The sequence below is a fragment of the Oryctolagus cuniculus genome, chromosome 4, assembly GCF_964237555.1.
Source record: "Oryctolagus cuniculus chromosome 4, mOryCun1.1, whole genome shotgun sequence".
Taxonomy (NCBI): domain Eukaryota; kingdom Metazoa; phylum Chordata; class Mammalia; order Lagomorpha; family Leporidae; genus Oryctolagus; species Oryctolagus cuniculus.
This window is the reverse complement of record NC_091435.1, coordinates 137,761,896-137,772,577: the sequence shown is the minus strand read 5'-3', so window position 1 is coordinate 137,772,577 and position 10,682 is coordinate 137,761,896.

The window sequence follows — 10,682 nt, the reverse complement described above, 5'->3', positions numbered from 1 at the left end:
TAATGCAGAAAGAATGTTAGAATGTCACTACTTTGTACCTCCCAATGAATTGATGAGTTTAAGTGATCTTCAATGGCTACTGACGCTATAAATTGAAATGCTGATGAAGAATGTTGTATGGATTGACCTACTGGTCAATTTTTTTTTTTTTTTTTTGACAGGCAGAGTGGACAGTGAGAGAGAGAGACAGAGAGAAAGGTCTTCCTTTTTTCCGTTGGTTCACCCCCAAATGGCCGCTGTGGCCGGTGCACCACGCTGATCCGAAGCCAGGAGCTTCTCCTGGTCTCCCATGCAGGTGCAGGGTCCAAGGACCTGGGACATCCTCCACTGCCCTCTCGGGCCACAGCAGAGAGCTGGACTGGAAGAGGAGCAACCGGGATAGAATCCCGCACCCCGATTGGGACTAGAACCCGGTGTACCGGCGCTGCAGGTGGAGGATTAGCCTATTGAGCTGTGGCACTGGCCCTACTGGTCAATCTTACAATGATATACCTTCCTATAAGACTCAGTAGAAAACACTCAGTATCACCTGTGAAGTGTCTTGCCAAGAAAAAGAAACAAGAACCTGACACTTAATGAAGACTACAGGTCTATCCACTAATGGGAAATCACAGCATCATGTTAGAGGGCATGTTGAAGGTCATCATGAGTGCAGTCAACAAAATTCAGAACGTGGGCATTTCTATAGAATGGGTGACTTGGTTTTAACTAGTTGCAGGAAAAGGAGGAATCTTTGCATGAAGAGAGATATATATATAAAAGAAAAGCAAGTATCACCTTTGTTTCTTGATAAATCAACTATTAGGAAAAGTAGAAACATTTGAACAATAACTGAACCATATGGAGAATGTCTTGGGTTATTATCACTTTATCTTTGTTACAGGTAAACTATTTACTGATCTGTTAATTAAAATTGAGAACAGTTTTTGAGAAGAGTATTTTAGGGTTCTGTTAATAACTAAGTTAAATTTTGGACAAGAACATTTCCCTTTTTCTTTTGAAAGAGTATTTGCCCTTGGCTTTTTGGGCGCCGGTTCTGTCCTGGTTGCTCCTCTTCCGGTCTGACTCTCTGCTTTGGCCCGGGAAGGCAGTGGAGGATGGCCTGGGTTCTTAGGCCCTGCATCCGCTTGGGAGACCAGGAGGAGGCACCTGGCTCCTGGCTTTGGATTGGCGCAGCGCACTGGCAATAGTGGCCATTTGGGGGGTGAACCAGCGGAGGGAGGACCTTTCTCTCTCTCTCACTGTCAAAGTCTGCCTGTCAAAAAAAAAAAAAAAAAAGTAGGTAATAGTAGAGCTGGTGCTACATTTTCTATCACTGTGTGTGTGTGTGCTATACTATGTTCTACAACTTTTAATAACCTTATGTATATAGTTGAAATCGAGAATCACAACAAAGAATTGAAAGGAGGGGGTGGCTATTTGGTGCAGGAGTTGTGATGCCACATGAGATGCTTACATTCTTATCTCTGCTAATGGTTCAAATCTTGACTCTGCTTCCAGTTTCAGCTTTCTGTTAATATGTTCTCTGGGAGGTAGCCGATGAAGACTTATGTACTTGGGTCCCTGCTACTCACATGAAAGACCCGGATAAGAGTGGGGCTCCTGGCTTTGGTCTGGGTTAGTTCTGGCGTATTTTTTTAAAATACTGCCTTTATTTTTATAGTAATAATCACAGATTGAGTTCTTTGATTTTCCCACTGTTACTGGGACACTATATACATTTTATAGTCCTTGTAAGGATTTTCAGACAAAATTCAAGTATTTTGAAAGTAGACTTAAGAATCAGAAGTTAGAGGCAGATTTTGGTTTTAAGGAAATCAAAGAATGGTGCACTTTTAGTGAGATGTAAGGAAACTTTGAGAGTAGTTATTCGTAGTCATTTTCTATCCTCTTTTTAGAAGTCATTTGTTGTTAAAACCATAAATAAAAATCTCAAACACCTGGTAACCACTTGTTCCCAAGGGAAAGATAGTTCTCTGCTGTCATTTAAGAAAAGGCAGTTAGAAAGATAGACATCTTTCAACTGTTTAAAATGAATACTTAGTTGTTTTTGAGAGGGAAAATTTCAGTCTCTGACACTTGCCAGTTGTGACTCCAGATGAATTATTTAACACCTTTGAGACAGTGTGCACATTTAAAAAACACACAATTTTTTTTGACTCAATTACATGGTTACTGGCCTGACGTGATGTATGGGGAAGCACTTTAAAAGCTGTGAAGTGCTATACAAGTTTTTTTTTTTTTTTTTTTGTAATAACAAATAAACATTGATGAGTTGCCCAGAGAGAAAAAAGGGAAATTCATTCAAAGATTAAATAATTGGCTTAACTAATACAGTTAGGTTAAGTATAGCTATTAATAATTTTTTTTTTAATTTTTTGACAGAGTGGACAGTGAAAGAGAGAGACAGAGAGAAAGGTCTTCCTTTGCCATTGGTTCACCCTCAAATGGCCGCCGCGGCCAGTGTGCTGCGGCCAGCGCACCGCGCTGATCCGAAGGCAGGAGCCAGGTGCCTCTCCTGGTCTCCCATGGGGTGCAGGGCCCAAGGACTTGGGCCATCCTCCACTGCACTCCCTGGCCACTGCAGAGAGCTGGCCTGGAAGAGGGGCAACCGGGACAGAATCCGGCACCCCGACTGGGACTAGAACCCAGTGTGCTGGCGCCACAAGGCGGAGGATTAGCCTATTGAGCCGCGGCGCTGGCCAGCTATTAATAATTTTAATATCTATTTTAGATGTTAAATTATGTTAAAGAAATTATGTTGATATGAAACCAGTAACTATAACTTGTGTTTTAGCATCCTTAAAAGAGAAAGCATGATGGATTCTAACATGCAATTTTTAAGTATTTTTTAAATATTTTTAATTTGTATGTGTCTCATAAATACATTGTGTACATAGTAATTCTTCCCACCATGCCCTCCCTCCCATCCATTCTCCCCTCTTTCCTGCTCTCTCTCATTTTATCCAAGAAAGAACGTAAAAGAAAAAAAGAACAAATGGAGTAAAAAAAAGTAAGTGTTCCTCAACTGTCCACACAAGGGCCGATCTATGTTATTGCCTCTGGAAGGTGATTTCACTTTTTTTCCACTTCCTCTTTTCCCTTGCTTCCTCCCCCTTTCCTTTTAGAAACTTAATTGTTTTTAAAGAATAACCCAAGGATGTTACTTCTTTTGGGAGCTCTTGAACATAACTATAACTTATGAGACATAATAATATCCTCCTCTTAATATACTAAAAGGAAGTGATTCTTGAGAACAAATTTTACTATTAAGTTTCACGGTACAACTCTTTGGGGACAGAGGTCCTGCGTGGGAAGTTAGAGCACAGTGACTCTTACTTATTTAACAAATAACACTCATGTATGACATTAGTAATGGCCCAAAGCTCTTGACATGATCTGTCTCAGCTATGGAAGCCTTTTGGATCCACTGGCTTGACAGAGCCATACACAAAGTGGAAGTTCTCTCCTCCCTTCAGAGAAAAGTAGATCCTTCTTTGGTGGCCCCTTCTTTCCTCTGAGATAGCGCCCATAGGGGTCCTTTGTGTAGGAAGTCTTTTGCCAGAGTGTCTTGGCTTTCCATGCTTGGTATGTTCCTCCTGGGCTTTCCAGCCTGACTGGATGGAGTGCCTTAAGGGCTGATTCTAACATGCAATTTTTAATGCGTGTATTTCTGCATGATGCCCCACTTGTCCATGGAAAGAAATAGTAACAGTAAAGATGGAGAATCGGATTAAGAGTTCCTCCCTGGCTTGGGAAAACATGGGTCATAGAAAAGTATGTAGTGGAGGAATGGAGATATTAGGAGGCAGAGAGAAATCTGGGTGGGTCCAGGGAACGTCTTTGCCTTTTGGGTGCTTATTCTGAACAAATCTTCCAAAATAATATAGGCTGCATTTACCTTGTAAGTCATAATTTGCCAACCCCCACTCTAAATTACAGAATATTGTTCCTGCATGAAAGTATACCATATTTTGTTTAACCATTACCCTTGTTGATCACATCTAACTTTTCAGTATCAAAAAACACTGTTAGGAATATCCTTTTACAAATAATCCTGCATAGGCATGAGTACTCCTGTAGGAGGTAAAATTGCTAGGTCTATCGACATAGTGGTTAAGATGCCTGCTGCATTCCCTATCAGAGTGCTTGTGTTCAATACCTGACTCAGCTCCTGCCTCCAGCTTCCTGCTATTGCAGACCCCTGGAGGCAGAGGTGATGGCTCAAGCAGTAAGGTTGCTGCTACACATGTGGGTTCTTGGATCTGGGATTCAGCCTGGCCAAGTCTTGGCCATTGTGGGTTATGGGAAATGGACTAGCAGATGAGAGTTCTCTGCCTCTCAAATTAAAAAAAAAAAAAGAAATAATTGTGAGGTCAAACATTTGCATATTTAAATTTATAAATTAACTTCCAAATCCCCCTCCAAATACCTTTACCAACCTATACTCCTCAAAACCATTTATGAGAATGGGCTTCTTATCCCCTCCCAACACTGTTAGTTATTTGTTGATCTATTTTTATTTGTACTAGTATTACATGGAAGATACTTCCTTTGTTTTTATTTGTAACTGCTTAATAATTAATTGATGAGATGAGATAAAAAAAATAATACCCCCTTTAACTTCCACTTGATTTAAAGTAAGAGAGAAATTCAGGCATTAAGAAGATGAGAGTATCACCCATGCTGTTGTTAAAGCTGTTGTACAGCGTGGCCTGTATTCCAGGTAACACCAGTTCTCTGAATGCCATATACCAGAATAAAATCTTTCCCACTTTTATCATAGGAAGAGTTGGAAAGCCAGGAACCTTTTGCTGTTTGGCGATCTCCTTTGGAAGAATACATGGAGAAGCAAATAGTTTTGTGGTTCATGAGACTGTTACATTCTAAAAGGAAAGAGAAAGACAAAGAGGCTGAACACATGGCCAGTTCCTTTTTCCAGACTCACCAGTTGGATGAGTCATTAGTGAAAGGCAGAGGACAGATCAGAGTGTTACTCAGGAAACTTGAGCAGTACGTAATCAACATCTTAGAGTACCTTTGATCTTAGACTCACTGTCTTTCCAATGAGTTAGCTGGCTATTTAATTTATTTTATTTTATTTTATTTTTGCCAACTGTTTTATCTTTGCCTGTCTTAAAAGCAGTGAGTTTTTATCCCTTCGAATTTTTATTTGATATGTATCATGTTGCTTAGACTTCTTGTATGTATATTTAAAAGACAAAGCATAAGCAAAATAGATTAACTAAGGAATTTGCAAAACATTCAGAATTCACCCACTTTCTTGACTCACTTTTCTATTCAGGGCCCTTGCTTAAGCATATTTTTCCACCTTGTATATTATCCTTATGTCATCAAGAATATTGGTGAAGTCACATTTCTCAAAAGAGTGCCTCAGTACTATCTCTAGAACTTTCTTTAATTCATAGCTACCAAATTCTGTAAGTTTTGGTGTTGGTACCTTCTTGAACTTACTAGTACAAGTTAAAGGTCTCAGACAAAATGGGACCCATATTTTCCTTCTTAAATGGCTCTTTAATAGTTTGTTGATTGAAATGTTGAGAGATTGCATCTTTCCAATAATAACAGGAATAACAACCTTTGAGCCTGTTTTGGCAATGGTGCCATTCCACAACTACTACCTCGCTGACAGCAAATATAAACACCGTTGGCTGTGAAACAAAAGTTCATTTCAGATATGTTAAATTGGAAAACAACATTTATTTACTTATTTTTGAACAGGCAGAGTGGACAGTGAGAGAGAGAGAGACAGAGAGAATGGTCTTCCTTTTCCGTTGGTTCACCCCCCCCAGTGGCACGCTGCGGCCTGTGTACCGTGCTGATCCGAAGCCAGGAGCCAGGTGTTCTCCTGGTCTCCCATGCGGGTGCAGGGCCCAAAGACCTGGGCCATCCTCCACTGCACTCCCGGGCCACAGTAGAGAGCTGGACTGGAAGAGGAGCAACCAGGACAGAATCCTGCGCCCCGACTGGGACTAGAACCCGGTGTGCCGGCGCCGCAGGTGGAGGATTAGCCTATTGAGCCGCGGTGCCGGCAACAACATTTATTTTAATTGATGAATGAGTGCTTTTTTTCAATGTGTCATTTTTCTCCTTGTTGTAAAAAATATAAAACGATTTGCCATTTGCTCCCTTTTAAGTGTGCAATTAGTGGCATTCAGTTACATTCACAATGTTATATAGTCATCACCACTATCTTTCAAAAATATTTTTATCATTCCAAACAAACACTCTACTCATTAAACAGTAACTCCCCATTCCCCGTTTCCCCAGCCTCTGGTAATTTTTAGTCTACTTTCTAATTCTTTTGCCTATTATATATATTTCATGTGAGTAGGTTTAATGCAACATTCATCTCTGTGTGTCTGCCTTATTTTATTTAATATTTTTTCGAGGTTCATTTATTTGTGACATATGTCAAAATTTCATTTCTTGTTATGGCTAGCTAATATTCCATTGTATGTGTATACCACATTTTGATTATTCATTCGTCTGCTGATGGATCCTTGGGTTGTTTCTACCTTTTGGCTATTATGAATAATGCCCCAGTGAATATTGGGGTACAGGTATCTGTTTGAACCCTTTTTTTCAATTCTTTAGGATATAAGCCTAGCATTGGAATTGCTAAATAGTATAGAATTCTGTGTTTAACTTTTATGAGGAGCTGCTAACCTAGGACACATCTTTGAACTCAACATCTGACTGATGCTTTGGGGATGAATGGAAAGTGGTCCCTTCTAATAAGGAATTAATAAGGAAGCAGCACTGACTATGCATGAACTCAGAGTGACTCATCTGTCAACAATGTGGGTTTAGGTCATATAAGTACAAAAACTGCCAGAGGATCTTGAATTATGAAGGAACTTCAATAAGTTTGCATAAAATGGAACTGAAAGCTAGGTTTGTTTTGGTGTACAAAATTTTGAAATCCAAGCATATGAGGGGTTTTCAAAAATTTCATAAAAAGGGCATATTATGAAAAAACTATGCACATATTTGAATGATTTTTGCACCCAGATAAGGTCATTTTTAATTCCATTTTGCCACAAACTGAAATTACTGTATGTGTGTGTGTATGTGTGTAGATGTACATTTTGGATGTGTTTACCAATCTAAGTACAACATTTGTGTACATTTCCTTTAGTCTTTAGTCTCACAGAGTATAGTCAAAATACTGTTTTCCGGGGCCAGCGCTGTGGCTCAGCGGGTTAACGCCCTGGCCTGAAGTGACAGCATCCCATATAGGTGCCGGTTCTAGTCCCGGCTGCTCCTTTTCCGATCCAGCTCTCTGCTATGGCCTGGGAAAGCAATAGAAGATGGCCCAAGCCTTTGGGCCCCTGCACCCCCGTGGGAGATCTGGAAAAAGCTCCTGGCTCCTGACTTCGGATCTGCACAGTTCTGGCTGTAGCAGCCAATTGAGGAGTGAACCATCGGATGGAAGACTTCTCTCTCTCTCTCTCTCTGCCTCTCCTCTCTCTGTGTAACTCTGAATTTCAAATAAATAAATAAATCTTAAAAGAAATACTGTTTTCCAAAGTGACTTAAGTCAGCACCTTTACTTAAAATTCCAGGTTATTTTGTTGGGAACTGGCACTCTAGGTGTAAGAAATAATGCATTAAAATATGTAGTCGGGGAGGGCACTGGGGTGCAGTGGGTTAAACTACTGCTTGGGATACCTACATCCCATACTGGAGTATCAGTTTGTGTCTCATCTACTTTACTTCTGATTAGCTTTCTGCTAATGCATTCTGGAATGCAGCAGTGATGGCTCAATTACTTGGGTTCCTGCCACCTATGTAGGAAACCCAGATGGAGTTCCTAACTCCTGGCTTTGGCCTGACTCAGCCCTGGCTGTTAAAACATTTGGGGAGTGAACCAGTGAATGAAAGATTCTCTCTCCCCCACCCCCATCTCTTTCTCTGCCTTTAACATGAATAAAAACAAGTAAATAATAAAATCATAATAGTTGTTTTTAAAGATATATGGCCCTATAACCCCTTCCAGCTTGCAAACCTGTCCCTTTGCAGTGTTCCTTTCTAGACATTAAAAGGTAGATTCTGTTCCTCTACCCCTTTATTCAGAGATCTGCTTTGTGACTTGCTTAGGCTGATAGAATACTGCAGAATAGTGTGACTTCTTACTGTAGGCCTCAAGGGGCCTGGTTGTTTATGCTCTTGTCTTCTTGGCACACTGCTGCCACCCTGTGAAAGAGCCTGAGACACTACCTGGAGCCACATAGCTCGAATGACAGGCAGTATTCACTGCCAGATGTATCTGTGAGGCCATGATAGACCACCTTGTATGAGTTGAGCCACCTGTAGTTGCCTGACAGGCCCCAGAGAAAATCAATAGAATTGCCCTGTTGAGCCAGCCTACATTGCTGATCCACTGAATTGTGAGAAAATGAAACAGTGGTTGATTCATGTTTATATTTCTGTCTCATTAAGTTTTGGGATAGTTTGCTAAGCAGCAATACATAAGTAATCCCGGTACTGAAGTTCCCAATCAGGTTGTGTTAGATCAGCCAACTTCAACCAGTGCAGGTCCCATGATAGACAACGATGCTTTCCATGAACAAATATTACAAAGTCAAGCAATTCATTTCATGTTAAATGTATTTCAAATACGAATTTTAAGCAAGTTTATATTTGAGGATCTCTTTTTTCATTTTACCCGTTTTATTTTCTCAGATTATTTAAATCTTGCATGATTTTCATAAAGATGCCTGATGGTGGGTCTTTAGAAAGATAGCTAGGGATGTCGTTTCTGTAAGCTGGTGGCTAGTATGAACATCCAACTCACAGCATTTCATCAACTATCATGGCCTCTCTGCTGCTGCCTTGTAAACTTTTTGAAATTTCTGTGTTTAGCTTTAAACCTGGAAACTTTCTACACCTTCTGGTTACTCTCACCTTTTTTTTTTTTTTTTTTTTGGTTTGTTTTTTTCTTTCTTTTGTCTTAATTGATATGTAGATTTGGATGTATTTTTTCTGCAACTTTTCATATGATGCATTTGCTATATTTCTCCAGTGTAAGCCAGATCAGTTAGGGCCTAATAGGTCAGGTCAGGCAGGAGAATGTAACCATTGTCCTCTAGTCATGGGGATTACCCCATGGAACTTGGAGCATGTTCTCTGACACATGGGCTATCTCCTCCATGAAGGACCACTAAAATGTCACCAATACTTGGATTAAGGACAACATTTATACACATAGCAAGTTAAATAGGGATAAATAAATGCATTGCTCTTTTTTAAAATTTTATTTAGGTTATGCAAGTTTCAAGTATTTCATATATACAGATTTAGGAACATAGTGATACTTCACATTCTACCCTCCCTCCCAGCAAACACTCCAAACCTTCTTCCTCCTCCCTCTCTCACTCCCACTCTTATTTTTTACAAAGATCTATTTTCAGTTTACTTAATTATCATAAAGTTAATGCTACACTAAGTAAGAGTTCAACAAATAGTATGAAGAAAAAAACAGTGCTCCTCAACAGAAGAGACAAGGGCTATAAACAATCATCGAATCTCAAAGCATGCATTTCATTCCAATACATTGCATTTTAGGTGCTCTATTAGTTACCTTCCATCAGGGAAAACATATGATATCTGTATTTTTGGGACTGGCTTATTTCACTAAGTATAATGGTTTCCAGTTGTGTCTATCTTTTTGCAAATGACAGGATTTCTTTTTTTTTTTTTTTTTTTTTGTACAGCTCAGTAATACTCCATAGTGTATATACAGCATAATTTCTTTATCCAGTCTTAAGTTGGGGTTGATTCCGTATCTTAGCTATTGTGAATTGTGCTACAGTAAACATGGAGGTACATGTTCACTGCATTAATGTAATGCATTACTCTTGAGCCGAGATCATTGAGTTTTATCAAGGGATGGTAGCAGAAACCTTTACAAAACACATAAGTAATTCTTCTCTTTTTAAGAATTAGGGCCAAAAAGTATGTGAGAAATTTAGTCCAATAATCTTTCAAATTATCATAAGACAGAAGAAAACGATGCACAAACCAGATCTAGTGGGGATGCCTGGTAGAGGTGGCAGATAAATACAGGCCCATTTAGATAGACATGTAAGGCACCACCTTGTACCAGTTACAGGGTGAGCCCCCAAGGAGGCATTTCCTTAGAACCCTATTACTTAGTAAACAGTTTTAAAATAAATCACAAAATCTTGTTTCTTCTTGTGACACATAAGAAAATAGAACATGAGTGGTTGAGGTTGATCTACATAGGTGGTGTCCCGCCCCAGGTTGCATCTTGTTTTACTACACACCCTATCGTTCTTAATTTAATTCCATATCACCAATAAATTGTGAATCTTTTTTTTTGTTTTACCCAATTTATTTTCTTATGATTTATTTTTGCATTTTTAAAGTTTTTATTAATATAAAGAGAACAGATTGCATAGGTACAGTTCTAAGAAAATAACCAGGCTTACTTCCACCTCACCTCCTCCAACCCCCCTCCTTCATTACTTCCTTTTTTATTCCCCTTTGTTTTTGCAAAGGCATTTTTAGTTCACTCTATAGTCAGAGGCTAAATTTACCACTAAACATAATAATCAGCAAATAAAAAGCAAGTGAAGATCACAGTTCCATAGGAATATAAACAAGGGCTAAAAACAATAATCACTCAGATGTCC